Source organism: Canis aureus, chromosome 16 (genome assembly GCF_053574225.1).
Source record: "Canis aureus isolate CA01 chromosome 16, VMU_Caureus_v.1.0, whole genome shotgun sequence".
NCBI lineage: Eukaryota > Metazoa > Chordata > Mammalia > Carnivora > Canidae > Canis > Canis aureus.
Genome location: NC_135626.1, coordinates 1755482 through 1770555, shown reverse-complemented (window position 1 = coordinate 1770555; position 15074 = coordinate 1755482). Strand labels below are relative to the sequence as shown.

General features: G+C 51.0%; 1 protein-coding gene and 1 pseudogene across 19 annotated transcripts in view; one reads left to right on the top strand and one right to left on the bottom strand.

Moving 5' to 3' along the window:
• Positions 1–15074, top strand: part of DENND1A (DENN domain containing 1A) — a 509667-nt gene that overhangs the window by 417412 nt on the left and 77181 nt on the right. The gene's annotated exons all lie outside the window — the stretch shown is intronic.
• LOC144285221 (glyceraldehyde-3-phosphate dehydrogenase pseudogene) lies at positions 6798–7909 on the bottom strand (annotated as a pseudogene).

The following is a 15074-nucleotide window of genomic DNA, read 5'->3' as shown; positions in this document are numbered from 1 at the left end:
AGCAGAGAGGTGATGTCACCCACCCCAGGTACCCATAGGTGGGAAGAGTATGAAACTGAGTAGAACCAGCTGTTCTGGCCTCTATGGCCAGCATACTCCCCTTTCTTGCCCAGGGCCTCCCTTTCATGCCACACGGTGCAGTGAGGGCCATGGTGGAAGACTGGGCAGGAGCCACCAGGCAGATGGATGACATGAGCAAGGACCATCCAGGCAGAAAGAATTGAGCAAGACTCAGAAGTGAGAGCATGGCCTGTGCATTCATAGCCCTGCAAGCCCCTAGTCTGGCCTGAGTCAAGGAGGGGCTGGCTAAGGGGCAGTGGAGCAGGAAGGGTAGACAGGGACCACAGCAGGAGGCCCTGATATGTGGGGCAGACACTTTGGACTTCCTCCCCAGTACCCTGTACCATCCCCTTTATATGTTCTCTAGGACCTAGCATAGCTTTTTTGTTTTTGTTTTTTTTTTTAAGATTTTATGTATTTATTCACGAGAGGCACAGAGAGAGGCAGAGACACAGGCCGAGGGAGAAGCAGGCTCCATGCAGGGAGCCCGATGTGGGACTCAATCCTGGGACTCCAGGATCTTGCCCTGGGCAGAAGACAGGTGCTGAACTGCTGAGCCACCCAGGCATCCCCCAATCCAGCATAGCATTTATTTATTTATTTATTTATTTATTTATTTATTTATTTATTTATTTATTATTTTCCAGCACAGCTTTTAAAGTAGGTTTTCGCTCAATGTTGGTGAACAGAGACACACCCACCCTGAAGGCAGGACAACCACTGAAAGATTTAAGGCAGCAGAGGGACAGTGCTGGAGGAATCCACGGGTGGGTCTCTCCATTCATGCTCTGATGGATCAGAGGACCCCGGGATTTGAGGGACAAGTTCTCACCACAGCCCTTTGCCTCCACATGAGAGAGTTGCTCTAGGCTGCCCAACCCTATGCGGCCAGGATGGGATTCAAACCCAGCTCCATCTGTCTGCAGAGCCCAGGCTCTCTGCCTCTCCTGTGTGCGCTGCTAGATGGAGGCTTACTAACTGGCTGGGAACACAGAGAGTCTCCTGGCGTGGGCTCCTTGGATACTGAATAAGGAAATTTTCAGGATAGGCATGCAGGCCTCCCAAAAGCCAGAGCAGCCAACTCAACAGACCCAAGTCACTCTGACCAATTTAGACGAACTTCAAAATGAATAAATATAACATTTAACAGCTTACATTCGATGACCACATTTACTAGGAGACACTACCAGTTTGCTATATAATCCTGAGAGAGAATGCATCCTTAAAAAAAAAAAACAACAAAACAAAACCCAAGACATGTCTCAAGGACAACAGTGACAGCTCCCAACTACTGAGCCGCTCTTACATGCCTGGCCCTGAGTCAGATTCATGTAAAATCTGTCCCCAAGAGATAAATAAAATAAAATCTGTCCCTCATGACAACTCTGTGAGGTAGGTTGTATTATCCCCATTTTACAAATGACAGACTGAGGCTGGGGGAGTTAAAAAACCCCACAATCACGTGGAGAGTGAGCGACAGAAATTCTCAGCTCAGCCTGTCCTGCTCCAGAGCCTGAGCCACCCAGAACACACTCCCCCTCAGCCATCTAGAATGTGACACCAGTCAACACTGGGTGTTTCCATCATGACAAATGGAATGCAGGACAGACTCTAGCCAATTGAGTATGCAAGCACTGGGTCAGCTAAGAGCTGGGGAACCTGGCAGCACCCCTAAGCCTGGGCTGAGAATCCTGTGCTTTTTTAGACAGAGATGGTCTGCACACAGAGGCAAGCATGCAAGGCACGTGCTTTACTCTGCTTGGAAGGTGTTTCCTGGGTCCTCGGAGGCTGCCCTGGGGGGTCATCAGGCAGCCAGGTGGAAGAGCAGAGCTGCTAACCTTGGCATGGCTCACTAGACCCTGGTTCGTATATGTGCCAGGGCCTGGAGCACTTTCTGTGTGCCAGGCCCTGCTCCCAGGGTTGGAGATCGAGCAGTAGGCAAGACACAGTCCCTACTCAGGGCCTCTGCTGGACTCTTAGGAAAGAAGGGCCCTGGGGAGTCCCACCTGCTCCCATCTGCCTCCCCAGGGCACTCTGCTTGGTCGGGGGATGGTCAGCCTGCCACATCTAGGCCATGGCAGCCCATATCTACTCTTCCCTCCTAAAATAGCTCTTGAATCCCTCCCTTTCCACTCCTGTCCCCTCACTTCCATCATCCCTCACCTTCATTCCCCTGGCACCTCGGTGGGCATCCTGCTCCCCTGTGCCTCTTTGACAGACACATTCTGGAAGCCAGAATGATCCAAAGTGCAAATACCTACCCCTTCCTCTTTGTCCCCAAGCTTTGGGGCTTCCCCATCGCTTGAAAACATCTTGGCCTAAGAGGGCCTGCATGATCTGGGCCCAGCCTTCCTCCCACCCTTGACTCACACCCATGCCCCGTTGCTCTCTGTATTCCAGCCAGTTTGGCATTCTCTTCGTTCCTTTGCCCTCCTCCATCCCACCGAGGCCAGGAGAGCTCCTGCTTACCTTTCTCTGTCGGCACACCTGTCACTCGCCAGGAGGTCTTTGTGCTGCCTCCCAGCCAGACCAGATCTTAGCACTCTGTGGTATGCTCTGCCAGCAGCAGGAACTTCTTTAAAGCTGTTCTCCTGGGGGATCCCTGGGTGGCTCAGCGGTTTGGCGCCTGCCTTTGGCCCAGGGCGTGATACTGGAGTCCCGGGATCAAGTCCCACATCGGGCTCCCTGCGTGGAGCCTGCTTCTCCCTCTGCCTGTGTCTCTGCCTCTCTCTCTCTGTGTGTCTTTCATGAATGAATAAATCAATAAAATCTTTAAAAAAATAAAATAATAAAGTAAAGCTGTTCTCCCTGGTGGGATACAATGTGAGGCTGCTTGACTCCCCTCCGGTAGCTGCCAGGATAGCCCAGCAGGATCCCAGCCATTACTGGCTGAATTGATGAATGAAAGGCAGGGACCACCCCTCCTTGCCAACTTGGGAGAAGCTTCTTGAAGGCAAAGTCCTTTGAGTTGGGGCCTGAAGGATGAGTACGCATTTGTCAAGACTGAAAGAGCGACCTACAATGTGTATAATGGTCGTGTTCAACAAGAAAACACACATGCCGACTTACTACCACACGCCCGTGCTTCCTGTCCCCACAGCAACCACCATGAGGTTGGTAGCATCAGCTCCAGTTTCTCAGGGAGGTAGCCAGGCTCACACTGGCCCAAGCTCCTGTGGCTCCCAGGTGCAAGAGCCAGGACACGGGCCTGCTGCTCTGGCTCAGCAGGGGCACAGAATCCGCCACAGAAGAGAGGTGTGTTCAAAACCTCTGGAGCCGAGGGCGGGGGTCCACTCCCAAGGCTTTGCTGAGGTGAGACCCACTCTCCTAAAAGCTAACGATGCTCTTATCGGGGACAAAGAAGCGTAATCAGATTCAGTGCAAGTGCTCCTCCTCCAAGAGGCCTTCCTTGATCACCCACATATGGCAAATAGCAGGAACAGTGAGGCCTCCCACACTGTCTTAGTCACTCACTGGTGGCAGCGTGGCTGGTCGAACCTGACCTACCGTTTCCTCTTTCGGGTTTCTTCGTCAGAACTTCATTGTCGTGACCTTTTTAGTGGGGATAACGGCATCTCGCGGGCAAAGGCTGAATGAGTGAAACCATCTTGCGCAGCACCTGGCGCAGGTGGGCACTCGCCTCCTGTTGCTTGGGCTTCCCCCCCATCGCATCCCCCCACCGCATCCTCCCCGTTGCCGCCGACTCCGCACATCCTCACTGCTCCTATGGTTTTCTAGGGGCTGCCTTCCTGCCCTCACCAGCTCCGCCAACTCCTAGCTGCTGTTTGGCTCACCCATGCATATTTTACCCTCTAATTTTTCCTCCTGAATCAGCCTCTGCAGATCCTAATCACCTCGCTTTCTCTTCTCTGAATTCCCTCCAATTTGGAGATTCAAAAGAGGCGCTTCTCTGCATGAACATGCTGTGATTCAATTTGAAAATAAATTTCTCCTGGCAGCAGGCATCTCTCTGAAAAGTGACATTTAAGACTGACAGTGGACAAGATTGTAAACAGGTTTCCAATAAGAAAAAAGTCCGTGTTAAGTGCATTCTATGAATTTTTTTGAACAATGTGTGCGTGTGTGTGCACACGTCTATAATTACTGCCTTGCTGTGACACCGTCTGTTTCAGGAATTCTGGGATAGTGCAGGTCTGTTTCGAACTATCTTGGTTTTCTTTTACTTCTCAGAAACCCACTTAGTTTCGTGAGACTCACTCCCCTGCAGTACTGTAGGTGCTTATGGTCATGCAGTCACTCAGCACGGCTGCCGCGTGTGGGGCCTGTGCTCAGGACGGTACTGCGGACTGACGAGACCATCCATCCTCGTCTGTGAGGAGCTCACATCCTCAAGGGGGAGGTCAGTCTGATGTAATGTGGTGGAGGTAGGTTTGGGTTTCATGGGAGCCCAGAGGGAGTTCCGTAGAGGGGAGCCTGTGGTGACCAGGATGGCTTCCCAGAGGCCATGACGCCTGGGCTTTATCTGGTAAGATGAGTGGGGCATAGCCTGGTGAGAGAGGAAGGGACATTCCAGGCAAAGGGAGCAGCAGGGAGGTCTGAACCAGTGCTCTGTATGGGAAGCTGTGGGCACTGTACAGTGACTCAGACGTCCGGCTTGTGGGGAAAGTATTAGAGAGCATGACTGGAAACGGGAGATGGGGGGCTTCGGGGGGCTCACAGGCCAACCGAGAGCCTCGGAACCCCCGCAAAGGCAGCAAGGGGTAGTGCGGTGCTTTAAACATGAGTGATGCGATCAGATGGTCAGACTGACCCTTTGGAAAGATCCCTTGGGGGTGATGCTACAGTGACATCGGGTGGAGAAAGCCTAGAAGCAGAACTGAGGGAGCTGAGGAAACCCCTAACTGACCAGGGCAACCTGACAGGGTCAGAGGGAGGGGAAAGAAGGCAGTCCTGCTGCAGAAAATCTCTTCTCTTGCGTTTCTCTTAAAACAACTTTGTTCCTAATACCAAAGTGACCGGCCGGTTTTTGTTGTTGTCGTAGCCTGTGGTGCGGCGTTAGTCTGTCCTGACACAGGGAGTGAACTGCTGGGAAAAGGAATTCAGCTGACACGTGCTTTCGCCACTCATTACTGTTAAATGAATCTCTTTCCAGAGGTTCTTGGAATGTCTTTTGACAGTCCCCCTGGCCAGACCACAAATCACCCTGCAGTTACTTTCTAAAGGAAGCAAGAAGTGGGGGGGCTCCTGGTGTACCACCAGAGCAAGAGGGACGATCGTTTGGTCCCTGTAGAGAGGGTATTGGCAAGAGGCCTTTGGGGTCCCGGTGGGGCAGACAGACCCAGTGAGCAGTGAAAGTCCTGTCGATCCAGTTCTCCTCCAGATGTTCTCTGGGCAGCTTCTGTTTTCTTCCTGCCAGCCTCCACGAGCCCTGGAGGCCTGAGCAGACAGTCTGCCACCAGTCAAACGGGCTGCTAACTACAGGAATTCCAGAGTCATCTCTCAGGGTCATGTGAGGATTAAATGAGGTAATGATCGGGGGAAGCCACCCTAAAAGCTGAAAGGTTTCCCAAGTAAAAAGAATTAAAACTGTTGGTTGCTGGGACTCAGTCTGATGAGGGGCAAGGTGGAAAAGAAGGACTAGAATGAAATTTGGAAATGACCTTGGGGTGCCACTTTTTCAAGTATCTCCTCTCATCAGGAGCAAATGAGATTTGATGATGGTAGCAACCTTTTGAAAGGTGGCAGGCAAAGGAGTAAAGAATCCAGATCGTGGGCTGAGACCTGCCTGGATGTGAACCCCCACCTACCACCTGTACTCATATGACCGTGGGCAAGCCGCATGACCTTTCAGAGCTTTGCTTTGATATCTGTAAAAAGAGGGTAGATGTCGAGATGCCTGGGTGGTTCGGCGGTTGAGCGCCTGCCTTTGGCTCAGGGCGTGATCCTGGAGTCCAGGGATCGAGTCCCACGTCGGGCTCCCTGTATGGGGCCTGCTTCTCCCTCTGCCTGTGTCTTTGCCTCTCTCTCTGTCTCTCATGAATAAGTAAATGAAATTTTAAAAGAAAGAGGGTAGATGTCTTCATGTGCTTGGCACATATATATTTATGTGTGCACACATGAGAGAGAAAGAGAGAGAGGTGACACTGACTCTTATAATTAATATTTACTTAAAACAATCCTTAGTCTCCGCTGGGCGACATTCAACCCACGTTAGCTTCCCATACAGGTACAGACACTGAGCCGCAAGGGTCCTCTTTTAGGGGAGAGTCTCTGACTGGTTTAGCCATTACTATCCTGGTGCTTAAACAGTGCCTGGCTCACAGTAGATGCACGATGAATAGCCTGTTTTTCATTTATAACTCACTTTTAATACTTCCCTGTCACTAGATCAGCAATAAATTAGATAACACAATGTCATGTCTGGAGTCCCCTCAAGACTAGTTGATTACAGAACAGCACATCCTGCCACATTTTTTGCCCCTCTGAAGTCTGGTATTTCATGTCCCCTTGTGAGAGTGAACACTCTCATACCTACCACCTGGATTGTACTATTAACATTTTACTATGCTTACTTTGTCACGTAATTATCCATTGGTCATGGCATCTTGTTTTTTAATGCTTTTTTTTTTTTTTTTTTTTTGGCTGGGTACAGTATACTTTATTGATGGTACATGACAAGGTAGGGCTCCCCAAGCCCCTCCCCTTCCTCGGGGTCTGGGATGTAAATTGGAGGTCAGGAGATTCTCAGTGTGTTGGGGCATTAACTTGGGGCAGGGACTCCCCAGCAGCTGAGGGCCTCTCTCTTTCTCTCCTCCTCTTGTTCTTGCTGGGGCTGGTGGTCCAGGAGGCTCTTACTCCTTGGAGGCCATGTGGACCATGAGGTCCACCACCCGGTTGCTGTAGCCGAATTCATTGTCATACCAGGAAATGAGCTTGACGGAGTGGTCATTGAGGGCAATGCCAGCCCCGGCGTCGAAGGTGGAAGAGTGGGTGTCACTGTTGAAGTCACAGGAGACAACCTGGTCCTCAGTGCAGCCCAGGATGCCCTTGAGGGGGCCCTCCAATGCCTGCTTCACTACCTTCTTGATGTTGTCACATTTGGCAGCTTTCTGCAGACGGCAGGTCAGATCCACAACTGACACGTTGGGGGTGGGGACACGGAAGGCCATGCCAGTGAGCTTCCCGTTCAGCTCAAGGATGACCTTGCCCACAGCCTTGGTGGTATCAGTGGAAGCAGGGATGATGTTCTGGGCAGCCCCTCGGCTGTCACGCCACAGCTTCCCAGAGGGGCCGTCCACGGTCTTCTGGGTGGCAGTGATGTCATGGACGGTGGTCATGAGGCCCTCCACGATGCCGAAGTGGTCATGGATGACTTTGGCTAGAAGAGCCAAGCAGTTGGTGGTGCAGGAGGCATTGCTGACAATCTTGAGGGAGTTGTCCTACTTCTTGTGGTTCACGCCCATCACAAACATGGGGGCATCAGCAGAAGGAGCAGAGATGATAACCCTCTCGGCCCTGCCCTTCAAGTGAGCCCCAGCCTTCTCCATGGTGGTGAAGACCCCAGTGGACTCCACAACATACTCAGCACCAGCATCACCCCATTTGATGTTGGCGGGATCTTGCTCCTGGAAGATGGAGATGGATTCCCCTTGATGACAAGTTCCCCGTTCTCAGCCTTGACTGTGCCATGGAATTTGCCGTGGGTAGAATCATACTGGAACACGTATACCATGTAGTTGAGCTCAATGAAGGGGTCATTGATGGCGACAATATCCACTTTGCCAGAGTTAAAAGCAGCCCTAGTGACCAGGCGCCCAATGCGGCCAAATCTGTTCACTCCGACCTTCACCATCGTGTCTCAGGGACGCGGCTGGCACTGCACCAGAAGATGCGCTGTCTGTCGAACAGGGAGGAGCAGAGAGCTTTTAATGCATTTTAAAGTAAGTTCAGATATCAACAGTTTCTCCTAAATAATCCAACATGTGTATCTCTAGCTATAATAGTTTTTGTGAATAACAGGCACTCAGTAAATGGTTGCTGCTATCATCATTGTCGTCATCAAGAAAAGGAAGATAGGGTGATTTGATATTCCCAAAGATAAGTCACCTGCTCGCCTTGGTGTTGGGAGGTGCCTGCCACTTCCTGGGAACTAGACTGTCCCTATTTTAGGCAGAGAAATGACTGGAAATCACAGCCACCATGGTGCCCCCAGACACAGACTTCAGCCTATCCCCTGGATGCACATCCCCTTGACAGCCTCCCAAAGCCTTTGGAAGACTTAAAGCCATTGTAAAATGGAGGTTGGGATTTTCACAATGGATTTCTGCTGAGTGAGGTTGGGTTTGGTCTGTCCCAAGTCCTGCTGGGTCAGAGACAGTCCCACCCTCCTCTCTCTCGACATTGTCTATCACAGAAGGAATTTGGGGCATAGAGGACAGGAACTGAAAGGTCATGAATCCAGGGCCTGGAAAGTCAGAATCTGGGGCCCTGACCAGTGGCCTTGGCCTCACCTAGGACTCATTGTCCACATGTCCCAGTGATAGAGCCAGGGTATAAAAGACTCCTCTGAGAACCTGCTCTTTTTCCAAGAACCATGCGGGGTCATAGCTACAGTTGGTATATTTATATTCAGTCAACAAATGTTCACTGAGCCCACTCGTCTTTGAAGATAACCACCTTGGGAAAAACCAAGGCAGTCGATCAGAAGGATCCGTTGAGGAATTTTGTTTATAAAGGCATCTCATGTCCATTTAACCCTTACATCCATGTCACAAAGCCAGGAATTCGCTATCATGTGGTACCAGGAGGCTGTGGTAGGAGATGAAGGGGTGAGGCAGGCTTGGCCTCAAACCCCAGTCTCACCCTCACTGGGAAATGACCTGAGGTGGCTCAGTGTACTGCCAACCCTCAAGTCCATCTGAAAATGGAGAGATGTGATCCCAGCTTCCTTGAGGTAGTGTGTGATACAGCCTAGTAAAAGTGCTTAACTGTTTAATGAATATGCACATCACCTACTCCAGAAGCTTCTGCCTCGGCATGGGGATGTGGTGATGAAAAAGAGAAGCAGAGCCTCTGTCTTCTTTGGCACCATAGTCTATCAGACTGGAGCCAGACCACCTGGCTCAAATCCTGCCTGTGTGAGCCCGGGGAAGTTGCCTTACACTGCTGTGCCTCAGTTTCCCATTTGTAACATGGGACAGCAGCAGCTTCTATTTCCTGGGGTTGTTATGAGGCTTAAACTAGTGGGTATATGTAAAACACTTCGGTATCTGGCACAGGGAAAGCACATGGGTTTGTTACTCTTGTAACCACCCCATTCTCCACCCCACCCTGCCCCCAGGTTCCCAAATGCATTAGAATCATCCAAGGAGCTTTGCAAAGGTCTGAGCAATGGTCCAGGAATCTGTATGAAAAAACCTCCCTTGGTGAGTCTTCTTGGGATACCAGATGTAGGAACCACTGATCAAAGTTAGCTTCCCGTATAGGTGCAGACGCTGAGCCACAAGCAGGGAAGGGAGGAAGCACACCCAAGGGGACAGGGCTAGTAAGCGCGAGACCCAGAACACTATCTCAGACTGCTGACCCTCACATCTGGGCCATTGGACAGACACTTGCCCAAGATCAGCCAGCCAGTATGCTGGGCCTTGAATCAAATTTGGGCTCTCCATACTATTGTGACAAGTCCTCATGTAAAGGGTCCAGCAGAACTGAATCAGTTGTTTGGTCTGGAGAAGATCATCTCTCACATAAGGAAGTCCCTGTATCATGCATACCAAGACACTGCCCAGATAGTTTAACCAGGAACCTCCCAAATATTTAGAGTCCACAGCCAAAAAATAACTCCCTGGAGGAGATGTATAAAGAGCTGTCTCCCCAAATGGTCTCTTCACCTATGTATGTAGATGTGGGAATATTTATGCTACTCCAGCACTCTATCTGGGTGACTCTTATAATTAATATTTACTTAAAACAATCATTAGTCTCTGCTGGGCGACATTAAACCCACGTTAGCAGTATTTTTAGCTGGGCCTTCCCCACACCTGTGATGGCAGGCGAGCGTGTGGCAGCGGGAAGCCCTGCATGCTTTATAAATAAGTCTCACTGCACCTGGACAAGCCTGCTTCATGCCACTCAGGCAGCAGGCCAGGGAGCCTGGGCAGACAGCTGTCCTGATGTGCGCCGGGAGCCTCCCACACCTCCACCTGGGGTCCTCACCTTACTGTACTGCCCCAACATCAAAAGTGAAATTCATTTCTCTTGAGACAGTATGGCATCTGTCCCCTAGCTGGACCCACATAAAAGTCCAGATTTTTCCCAAAAGGGATGAGGATATCTCCAGTAAAAGTGAGGAGGACTATAGTAACACCCATTTACAAGATGCTAACAGCTTTATGTTCATTGTTCTCTTTAAACCACACAACATGACACAGTAGGTCTTACTCCCCTCCTCTTCCGAAAGAGTACATGGATGCTCAGAAAAGATGGGTGCTTCCCCAAGGCCACGCAGCCAGTAGGTGGGATCCCAAGATGCTCTGACTGAACTCATGCTGTTCTATAATTTCTCAACCTGTCTTACCCAAATCTGTTTTTGTTGTTGTTTTAAGATTTTACTTATTTAATTCATCAGAGACACAGAGAGGGGCAGAGACACAGGCAGAGGGAGAAGCAGGCTCCATGCAGGGAGCCCGATGTGGGACTCGATCCCAGGACCCCCAGATCACAACCTAAGCCGAAGGCAGATGTACAGCTGCTGAGCCACCCAGGCATCCCCCAAATCTGTTAAACCACTAGGGAGGAGGGAAGTGGAATGATGTTTCTTGAGCACCCACTATGCGCTAAGCAGTTTGCATATATCGTCTCAGTTAATTCTCACACGTGGAATTATTCACAGGAGAGGAGAATGATTATTCCCATTTTATAGATGAAGAAACTGAGGCTCTAGAGAGTTTTAAGTCACATGCTAAAGACCACATTGCTAATTAAGTAAGTGTCAGAGCCAGAGTTCAAACCCAGCTTGATTCTCCAACACTAGATGGTTTCCCATCTTACCAAAGGCTTTAAAGAGACTTACTTGCCATACATGGGGGTAAAAAAGTATAGTTTCATACACAGCCTAAGATTCTGTTATCTTCCTACTGTCCTGTTAAGTCTTTTTACTTAAATTTTTAAGGTTTCTTTTTTGTTTTTTAAGATTTTTTTATTTATTCATGAGAGACACAGAGAGAGGCAGAGACCCAGGCAGAGGGAGAAGCAGGCTCCATGCAGGGAGCCTGACGTGGGACTCCATCCTGGGACCCCGGGATCACACCCTATGCTGAAGGCAGATGCTCAACCACTGAGCCACCCGGACATCCCAATTTTTGAGGTTTCTAAAGAACTTTTATGCCACTTTAAAAGTGTATGTGGTTTTATCATTTTCAGGGATCTTTCATAATTAATTTAATCCTTATAAAAATCTTGTGAAAGTGGGTATTACAAAGCCCATCTTACAGACAAGTAAACTGAGCTCAGAGGGACCAAGTACATGCTCAAGGTGAGTACCTGGCCGCCAGGTGCTCAGCCTCAGAGCCTGTATTTTCCCCCCACATACGCAGCATTGCTCCCAGGCCTCTATCTGTTCGATAGGGCCCAGAGAGTGAGGAATTTAGGTACTTTTCATTGAGAAGGCGATGGGGGGGGCGTAGCGGGGAGCCTGCGACAGTGGAGTCCAGCCGTTGAGGACCCCTTCATTAAAGGTGGTGACATTTCCTCACCCATAGGAGCAGGCCGGAAGTTGTGATGGTCGGACAACTACAAAAATAGCAGCTCTGACACTGATTCCTCTGTGGGAGAAACTGGTGGTTCCAGGGCAGATAAGAATGACTTTACAAGATGAAAATGATCAGTGAGGGCACGCAGGTCTGGAGGGGAGCGGAGTTGGCATTTTTTGGCCCTGCAAATAGCTGCCCATCTGCTCTCTGTCAGAATATGTTAAGAGTGCATCTGGATTGCTGCCCCTGAGTCTCGGCTCCAGGCTGGTCATGTGGTCGTCTCCACGACAACTCCAGGAGCAGTGTAAACTGCTGTGCTTTGAGCCAGATGCTGCTCTGCACATGTGGTCTAATTAGACAGCGTTCCCGGCCTCCCGCCTCCCGCCTTGGCCCCTCCCTGCACACATACCACGTTCCCTCTTCTCCTTTCCTTCCTCCCGCTAACCCTCCTCTTCACATCCTTGGTCTGTCCATCCTACTCTCCACCACGTTGGCCTTTTTCTCAGAAATGTTCCCATTGCCTCGTCTGCAGTGAATAATTCATTCAGCAAGCACAGGGTGTCTGCGCAGGCCTAGGTCCTGCACTAGAAACTGGAGACGCAGAGACAAATAAAAAGCGTCCACAGCCTCGAGGAGTCCGCCACCTTCGAGGGGACCCCAGGGAGGCCGGGCAGCACAAAAATGGCAGCAGGTGCCATGGTGGAGGTGAGCACAGGGGGCTCCAACCAGAGCAGGGACACCTAACCCAACCCAAGGCAGGAAGGAGGCGAGGGGGAGCCTTCCAGGGTGGCTGTCTCCAAGCAACTCTTGAAAGGTGAGGGGACTTCCGCAGCCTGAGGAAGCGGGGGTGGGAGGTCCTCCTGGCAGAAGGTATGGCAATGGGCAAAGGCCTGCGGACCAGGCTGGAGAACTGTAATCAGCTTTGTGTTGTGCGAACGCAGGGTGTTTGGAGAGGCCGGGAGTTGTGGTTGGCAAGACACACCGGGTCACGCCTTGGAGGGCTTCTCTCCGACTCTGCTCTCTGCTCAGATCTGCAGGCGGTGGAAGCTGGGAAGGGGGAGTGACATGGTGGCCGTTGGAGCAGCCTGGCCTGTAGCGGTGGATTCAGGGCTGAGGCTCTGAGTAAACGAAGCCCCTTCAGTAATTGTCCCTGTGGATGAAGTCTGCTCCTTGGGCACGGGAGGCTCCGTTTGGGGCCGGTTAGGTTGCTCCAGAACGAGCTCCAGCATAGGCTGAGCAGCGTGTGCACCAGGCAGGGCCCAGCATCCACCACTCCTCAGAGCTCTGGCTCTTGGGGAAGGTGCCCCTAAGTAACGAAGGAGAGCATCAGCAGCTCACTCACCCCGCCTGTGACATGCCCCTCGATGCTCATGCCATCCCCTGCTCTTCCATCTAGTGAGCCCTGCTCCTCGGTTTTTTTTAGCACCTCTTCTCCACTGTGGCCTCCTTGGACCTCACCTACCCCAACAGAGTCACCTGGCAGTGCTCCCCCAGCACCCCAGTCACAGGTTTTTGTTGAGTGAAAGGTATAGAAGGTCCCACACAAAATGTAACACCTAGTTCTCAAAGGGCATCGGAAAGAGCTGTTAGGACTTTAGCCTCCATCGAGCCCCTCTGTGTGCTGCTCAGTATTGGCACCTTGACAAATATTGTACCATTTCAGACCTCTCAGTATGAAGAGGTCCCCAATTTACAGATGAGAAAACTGAGACTCAGAAGCTCATTTGTTTCCCCATTCACGGAGCTCTGGGCTGCACTGGGCCTGAGTCCCCAGGCAGTACATAACCCCCACCTGGACACTCTGGAGTCCTTTGACTGGGACTGCAGTATGTGGAAAAGAACACTTCTGTGTGGGAAATCATCTATATCTTGAAATCCCAAGAAATCCAGAGGGAAAAAAACCATGTGTTTGGGCAACTGAACATGCTTAGAGTGCCTTGGGTGTTGTGGGAAGAGCGTGCCTGGGCTTTGGGTCAGACAGAATTGACGTCAAGTACAGCTCTGGTTCTTCCCAGCTCTGTGGCCTTGGGCAAGTCACGTTCCCTCTCTCTGTAAGACGAGGATAAAAGAGCCTTTCCTGGGGCAGCCCGGGTGGCTCAGCAGTTTAGCGCCACCTTCGGCCCAGGGCGAGATCCTGGAGACCTGGGATCGAGTCCCACGTCGGGCTCCCTGCATGGAGCCTGCTTCTCCCTCTCCCTCTGCCTGTGTCTGTGCCTCTCTGTCTCTCTGTCTCTCTCTCTCTCTCTCATGAATAAATTTTTAAAAATCTTAAAAAAAAAAAAAAAGAGCCTCTCCTAATAGGGTTGTTATGCAGATCTGTCCCTCCACCACAGTTAGCGAGTGCCTGCTGTGCCCCGTCCACGGCAGAAGCAGCTTTGGTGGTGGCCCCTTTCCTCCTTGCTCTGAGTTAAGTGACCCCACACGTGTCCTGGGAAGGCAGTGCATGTCACATGCTCTGAAACAGGCTTGCTGGAAATAAATCACCGAGAGCATGCCTTGGGCGGAGAACTGTCCTTATTTGGGGCAGAGGACTAGTAAGTGTTTAGCCCCTCTAGAGGTCAAGCCTTGAGCTAAGCATTTTATGAATCACCTGCCAATCCCACACAGCCCTGTGAGGAAGCATCTCCCCCATTTTATGAATGAAGAAATGGGTCTCCAGGGTTCAGGCCATCCACCACACTGCAGATGCTGTGAGTAGCAGAGCTGTCATTCCCACTCGAGTTGCATTCTCTGTTCCCAGCTCTGCACCGAGAGCGGTGCTCTGTGACTCATTTCTCTGTGAGGGGCTGTGGGTGACCTCGTAGAGAAAGGCCCTTTCTATGTCTAGAAACAACACATGTTAGTATTAGAAAGTGCTCTGAAGATCTTCCAGTGCAGCACCTTCCCATTTTACGGATGAAGAAACCGAGGCTTATACAAGAAGGAAACAAGGCTGGAACTGGGTGTTTTGAGTCTTCCTGTGCTCTTTCCCCTTTGCAACGCTGTCATCAGTTCCTGACAAAGCTTGCTGCCGAGGCCTCGTGGCCACAGCCCACCCCCCCTTTCCCCCAGGCACCGGAGATGGGCCCTGAACAAGGGACATTCAGGAGAGGGGGGATCACAAGAGAGTGATCCAGCAAAGGAGCCAGTAACTCAGTGTGTGGACAGTGCTGCAGAGGACCAGGCTGAGGGCCGGGTCACCAAGCACTGGTGGGCAGTGCTGAATTCAGTCAGAGGGTTGGGATTTTTCCTTCCTACAGGCTGATTTGTGCTGCTTCAGATTTTTTTTTTTAAGATTTTATTTATTTATTCATGAGAGACACA